This window comes from Carassius auratus, chromosome 31 (genome assembly GCF_003368295.1).
Source record: "Carassius auratus strain Wakin chromosome 31, ASM336829v1, whole genome shotgun sequence".
NCBI classification, from domain to species: Eukaryota; Metazoa; Chordata; class Actinopteri; order Cypriniformes; family Cyprinidae; genus Carassius; species Carassius auratus.
The window spans coordinates 20,808,826-20,816,538 of NC_039273.1; positions in this window are offsets into that span (position 1 = coordinate 20,808,826).

Here is a 7,713-nt window from a genome sequence, read left to right on the forward strand (position 1 = left end):
GCAGAAGCTCCGCCCACTCACAGCGCGCGCTGCATCTGGGTCTTCCGCAGACTCTTTTCCTGTTTTCGTTTTTAAAAATTTGGTGTGTGTGTGTGTGTGTGTGTGTGTGTGATTGAAGAAAAATCGTCGTTTCGGCCGTAGTATATCAGCTAGAAACTTAACACAAAATCATTTTACTTTGCCTATCCCAACAAATACGTTAATTTCCATTCACAAATAGTGATCAACAACAAAGTAGTTTATGTCAGTGTTGGGGGTAATGCATTACAAGTAACATTGTAAAGATCAGCCCAGCCCTAAAATTGAAATGGGGTCTGATTTCTCTGTCTGAGAGTTAAAACCATAGACTGTATGGTTAAAACGTGTTAAAAGAATGACATAAAACAGAAATATTGATTGGTGTATTTACAGGTTCACAATAAAAGACTTTAAAACAACAAAATAAAACCAGGTAACCTCAGTTTTTTTAAATAATACAGGTATTTTGTCTATAAAGCTAAAAACAGTCAAAAAATCCCAGCGTGTCATTGAGTCCAAATGTGAGTGTCCACCTGTGTATAAACAATCTAAGTTGCTGCAAGTGATCCGTAAAGGTAAATCCAATGAAAAAGAAACTCCACAACGTGAGTTACATGATCAGAATACTTTTTCAAGTAGTAAAAAGTAATGCATTACTTTAAAAGTAACTTTCCCCAACATTGTTTAAGATTGTATGTGTTTGCCTGCATATTTACATTCTATGTGTTCAGTAAGCATCATGAATGGCTGTGAGCATCATGAATTCCCAACAAAGTGGTTCACTCACTACAACTCTTAAAACACTTTTAAATGTCATTCAGCCAGATCAGCCAGCCAGCCAGGTTCAGATCAGAAGATTACACACACACACACACACACACACGTGACGTGAAAGTGTTGTTATACTTTGAGGTTGGGCAAAGAAAAGTATACACAAACACTTTCTATGTGAACAATAACTGAAATTAAATTAAATCTGTAAAATAAGGAGGGTTTTGAGCATACATACTGTATGTTAATCCCTTAATTGCTCTGAGCTGCTTATGTTTTGAATTCCTTGAATGGCTGTATTATCACAGTTAGAAGGTGCTAATGCGTGGATGATCAGATAAAAGCACAGAGGCAGTCTGAGTGATCACAGATCATACAGTTCTCCCTTTGTTCAAAACACCCAAATACCTTAGTAAAATTAGCTTAACTCGTTTTTTTATACATAATATGTCCCAAATGTTAACAAGTACAGTGGCAGTTCTCAGAAACAAAAACCCTTTGGCAATGTGTGTGTGTGTGTGTGTGTAATGCTTTTCTATGGGAGAAGATGGGTTTTTACCTGCCCCCAGCCTACAGAGATGGGTTCCTGCCAACTGCTTCTCAAACTGGGGAAAATTATTACATTTAAAAAAAAATACTTTTTTTATTTTAATATGCTTTTGTAATGTAAATTATTCTTGTGATGGCAAAGCTGAATTTTCATCATCCATTACTCAAGTCTTCAGTGTCACATTGTCTTTCAGAAATGGTGAAATTGTTCTGCTCATTTAATTTCTGAATTTAATTTTTTTTATATAAACTTCAAAATTAGCATTATTTGAAACATAAATATTTTGTAATATAACTTTAACTCTTTAACTCTCTCTCTCTCTCTCTCTCTCTCTCTCTCTCTCTCTATATATATATATATATAATATATTAAACTGGTTGAAAGTGACCATAATCATAAGGCATTGCATGAAATTTGAACTCTTAATTAGCTCATGTTTTAATGGAACTTATGTTTTCTTTTGAAGTTTGACTGTGCCTCTCACAGATTTTCCACAGGAACATTAAGAAATCAGATTTAGTTTTTTCGTGTGAACTTATGATTGGTTGTGTGTATGCATGTGGGATGATGAAAGAAAGCTGGTGCAGTGAGACACAAACCGGGTGCCTTTTATGTCTGCAGATACCGCAGAGGTGTCAAAGGCGCAGAGGCATGAAGAATGAGTGAATGGGAGATTGAAAAGGTGCATAATTGATGCATTCGTTGTTGTTTTCTCTTATGTCAGTACAGCAAAGGATCTCGTCATCCGTGAATGTATGATTTCATCATACTGTTTGTGCCACACAGATTCAAATGCAATGAAAAAGAAGTCGACCGTTGGTATGATGACAGAGGTTTTAAGACAGCTGTCCTTAGAGGGTCATATGCATGTAGAGTCTGTTTGTGCATGATGTATATATTTAAATACATTTTGAAATTAGATCACACAATTAATAGCATTACTGTTCCAGTTTGGGTTATTTGTTTGTCACGATACAGGTCTGAACTAGAGATCGACCGATATGGGTTTTTCTATAGCCGATGCCGATGCCGATGTTTAGAGGTCAGGGTCAGCCGATGGCCGAGCTGCCGATTTTTAGGGCCGATATCTTGGAGTTTTCCTCTGGATTTGCATGCTAAAATGTCACACTAATAATAAGTGGATGCACAACACATTTTTTCTAAACCTATCATAATTTATTGAGCACTGACTTGAACCATCTCTTCATTCATCTTAATTTAGTGCACTGCACTGTATTAAAATAAAAAAAAATGTATCCAAAGTTAACCAAACAAATTAATAAACTGACCAAGTATTAAATATATAAAACAGGTTATATATATATATATATATATATATATGTCAATCATTTACATAAAAGTTTTAGAGCATTTACATTTATCAAGTAGAATTTTTCAAGTTTGTTGGAACATAAATGTAAACTTAAATATACATTTAAATAAATACAATTTTAGAAATAAAAATCAATTAAACTGAAAAATATATATAAAATAAATATATAAAAAATAAATAACAGTGGTGCTGCAAAGACACTAGCAACCAGCAACATTTGTGTTTGGTATAAATGACACAACACCTAAAGTGCATTCTAATTTCGAACTTACATCGCAGTCTGTTCATTATTAAAATAAAGTAGAGTCAACCAAACATTTAAAAAGTTACACTGGTCAGTTTAAATACACCCTATACCGGTCCTCTCTGCTGTTATGCAAAGGACGTTTTTGCTCATGTGAAGAGGATGATTTTTTCCGTCTAGTTTACATTAAAAAAATATTATAGTTTAACATTCAGATACATTGCGAATATGGAAACATTTGGATATGTGCAGAACGAGACGTGAGCAATAACCTCCAAATACATCTAGTCAAACCCGCGCTCGCTCGTCCTCGTATGGACTTAGTGCACATGGCATAATATCTTCTTTTTAACATAATAATAAGGACTTCTCATCTCCCAGTCTGCTGTGAAGAAGTGAGCAGTTATCGTCACAGAGCTCTCCGTCCCCCTGGACGTCCACCCGTCTGTCGTCAGCGCAACAGAGGATGCTCGGGATAGCTCATCCACAACTTTTTTCTTCTCCTGTTCATAAAGATCTGGCACAATATTTTCACTCTAACCTCTTTCCTTCATCATTATATCTGACAGGGAAGCCAAAATGCGCGGGGCGTTCAAGCTCCTCCGCTCGGCATTATCACTGAGTGTGGCCTGAACATGCGCAACTTTTTTTTTTTTTTTCATAAATCAATCCGCGGGTCACGCGTATGCCGAACTAAAGATACTGATCGGAACGGATCACGGATCAATGATGATCAGTTGCACCACTACTATAGCAACAACGAGCACCACGAAACCATTTAAAGAGGCGCATTCAGCGGTCTCCTTGACAGAAAACATTCAGCAAAGTATAAGTGATCTCAAACGTATGGCACGCTCTCTTCATTTTATCAAACGATCATAATCACATTTATTCATTTTACAGTCCTGCTACTAGCATTTTATTCATACTAAAACCCCTTTAATTCAGGTGAGAAAGCTTTTTTTCCAAGTGACTTTTGCACATAATAATAATACCGCTGCAGACGCATTTTGCAGCATTAAGGTTATTACTTGATCGTTAATTTAAACGACGATCGATCATGGAAATTATCAAATATTGACATCCCTAAATACAAATGAGTTGGATGGAAAACTGGTTATTGGCTGCATCAAACCATGCTTCCGAACACATGTGATTCACCGTTCTGGGCAGCTCCAGGACGTCTGTCTCTCCGAGCGCGGTGCTGTCTGTGAGCGGGGCGGAGTAATGGAGCCCTCAATCACGCTACAGTGTTTGTAAGAGCTGACAACTTCTCCACCCCATTTACTGAGTGAAATTCTCTGATTACCTTTATCTCGCATGTCTGTTGTTGAATCTTCCAAAAGTTTTGGCTTGGGGTGCTTCACATGCAGTGGCTGCAGCAGCACTTTCCACCGCACCAATAACATGGGGCTGCCCGCCGACGTGCCTGACTTTAAATCGGTGCTACTAAACACGGATATCGGCCGATGCCGATATATAAAAAATGACAAATATCGGCCCGATATATCGGCCGAGCGATATATCGGTCGACCTCTAGTCTGAACTGGTGTGGGTGGGGCATATTCAGGGTGTGATAACTAAATGGCCATGGACAATGGACAAATTTTGGTCAATACACTGTAAAAATGTTTCAAAGTTTTAATGTTTTTAAAGTTTTAAGTTTTTTTTTTTACAAGAAACGTTTTTTTTTTTCTACTTCACAATTTCACATTTAATACAGTGTGTCACTTGCTGATTCTTTGCAGTCTTATTTCAGTGTACTTTCATACTTTTTATTAATATTTTGAATCAGTTTTTATTTTTCTTTAACTTAACTTTTTAGTAATTATGTTTTGTGCGTATGTATATATATATATATATTGAAATTTAGTGAAATATAAAAGTTAGCTTCTTTTTTTTAAAATCATCCACACAGACACATACAAAATGTCCCTAGTGCACAGGGTGTCTTCTCTTCTCCACAGGCCATGACGATAGCCCTCGGGACAGGGCAGAGGGACTCTGATAAGAATACAATAGGTCTCATGATTCCAGATAAGAATTTATGGCCTTTCTCAGCATCATTAGGCCATCTGTATGTTTCTGTATGTGTCTTTCTTCCAACTTTATCTACTAATAATGATTTAAACAGAGGACAAGATTCAGATTAGAGCATGCTGCTTCTTTTCTCGTCATGTGAACAGAGAAAAGAACCTGAAAAGAAACTTCTAGGTCTATTTGCAGATTGACCAGGCAGCACATTGGTGCCAGGATGTCTATACGTTGGCCACTAAAGTTTGAGCCTTGAGGCGACAGAAAACAAATCACTGCTTGGCCAGCCTATTCACAGAGGTGAGCAGAGGCAGGGGAAGAAAGAAAAGGTGGTATTAAGGAAAAAGACACCTGTTTGAATGGCCTACTGCCCATGATCTTTTTTCCCCTCTCTCTTTCATCCCAGCTTGTTTGGTTGTGGAGACAGCTGAAAAGACTATTATGGGGGACAGAGTCTGTGACAGACCCTTATTAATTAAAAGCCATTGTAAGACTAAGCGAAGATGACCTGATTCACTGCTGCATTGAATTATACAGGTGAGAAGAAACAGCCAAGTGCTGCAGTCAACGAGAGAAATTGTGCTGCTCATTTTGTTTTGTTTGCAAGTTCAAAACACCGAAATCCAGAAATCTTTTGTAATATAAATGTCTTATAAATATCCTCTTAAGTCAACTGATGTTTACATTAGATTGAAAAAAGAAAAAGAAAAAACTTAAACTGGGATTGTACACTCATTCAATTTAAAAGCAGAATGAAAGTAACTATTTAATTGAAACTAATAGTTTCATAAAAGCATTTAAATAAATGTTATGCTAAAATGTGTGTATTGTTTATTATTAAAATTTGTGAGCTGTAAATCTATAAACAATTTTTTTTTTTTACAATTACCCTCTGGCTGTTCACCATTGAACATCTTTATTATTTGAATTCCTTCAAATTCACTTTGATTCCTGTCATCCTGCAGAACAGAAAGGAAGATTTATGCCGAATATTTAAGCTGTTTTGTCCATAAAAGTCAACTTGGTCCATCATTTCCAAGCTCCAAAAGGACCTCAAATCAACATTAACATCAAACCACAGTGACTCTTGCATGAAACATGATCAAATGTCATCAGGTTTAAGATATGTCACCATGTTTGATGCAGGTTTTGTATGCTTTCACTGGCCAATGTTTTGATTTGATTAATAAAGGCCTATATTTTCATTTGTTATGTCACTTTAGAAGGCCACCAGGGTCATATGGATTGATTTCACAATACCTTTATGCTACCTGGTCTATTATGAGACTTCAAAATGTTGGTACCCATTATCTTACATGATAAGGACACTGAAATGTTATACAGAATATCTTCATTTGTGTTCTGCAAAGGAGAAAGACAGCCATACAAATTTCAAGTAACATGAGGGAGGATTGTCATTTTTGGCTGAACTCCTTTTAAAATTCTGGAATGACATTCCATCTTAGTCTATTCTGTCTGGCTAGAAATCTGACTCTGACTTGCTGAATGGGGCTGAATTGTGTTGCAGGTCTTTGAGAGGATTAGACGGGCTGATCTGAGGACTGATATAGAACCCTCCTGTCTGTCATTTGCATCCTTTGTAGAAAAGACTGTGTGTTTAAGTTATTGGGGGTTGGGGCTGCATATTAAAGTAGTTCACTTCAAGATTAAAAATCATGTCATCATTTAATCTCCCTCCACTTTTTATAAACCTATATGAGTTTTTTTTTTTTTTTTTTTTTTTTGAACACTGAAGAACATATTTTGAAAAATGTTAGTATCTGAACAGATGATGGGCACCATTGATTTCCATAGTAGGAAAAAAGTACTTCTTTCTTCAACAGAAGAAAGAAACACATACAGGTTTGGAACAAGTGGAGGGTGAGTAAATGATTACAGAATTTTCATTCTGAGGAAAGGCAAGGCAAGTTTATTTCTAAAGCACATTTCATACACAATGCTAATTAAAAGTGCTTTACATAAAAGGAAGTAAAATAATCATTAAAAAAAATCACAAAAATAAAACAAGGAATTTAAAAACTGAAAATTATTTCAAAATTGATTTAAAATGAATTTAAGACATAAAATACAGGGCAGTTCATAAAATACAGTACAATCAGTTTGGACATTGCACACTGCTCATTTAATAAATGCACAGCTAAACAGATGAGTTTTGAGTCTAGATTTAAAAGTGGCTACTTTTTTAGCAAATCTGATCTCCTCTGGAAGCTGATTCCATCTGCGGGCGGCATAATAACTAAAACTAGATTTTCTTAGCCTCCAGCTGGTGAGGACAATGGATGACTTGGTCCTTCTTCAGTCACAACGCTGATCAGCAGCTAATGGTGATGTAACTCGTTACCGATGAAGGTTCATTGTATGTTGCATTGTAATCCCTTTTAATAAGTCTGGTGAGACAGAATGAACATATAATGAATCAGATTAACCTTATCAGTCAATTAGAGCCAAATGCAGATTTCATTTCAATGTAGCTCCATTGTATTTACCAGAGTCACTAAACCATGCATTTCATTAAGCACATTATGATATAGCCTACTTGTGTTTTGTCTCAGTTTTAAGTTGCTCTGGATAAAAGTGTCTGTCCAATGAATAGATGTGAATGTAAGTTCATTGTGCAAGTCGTGTTTCCAGTCACAAAGTTGAAAACTGCTGCCATTTATAAGGGAGGGGCCCTTTCAATTTCACTCACATAGGAGTGGTTCTTGATCGATATGCCTAGCACTTGTCTGGAAAGATAGGCGG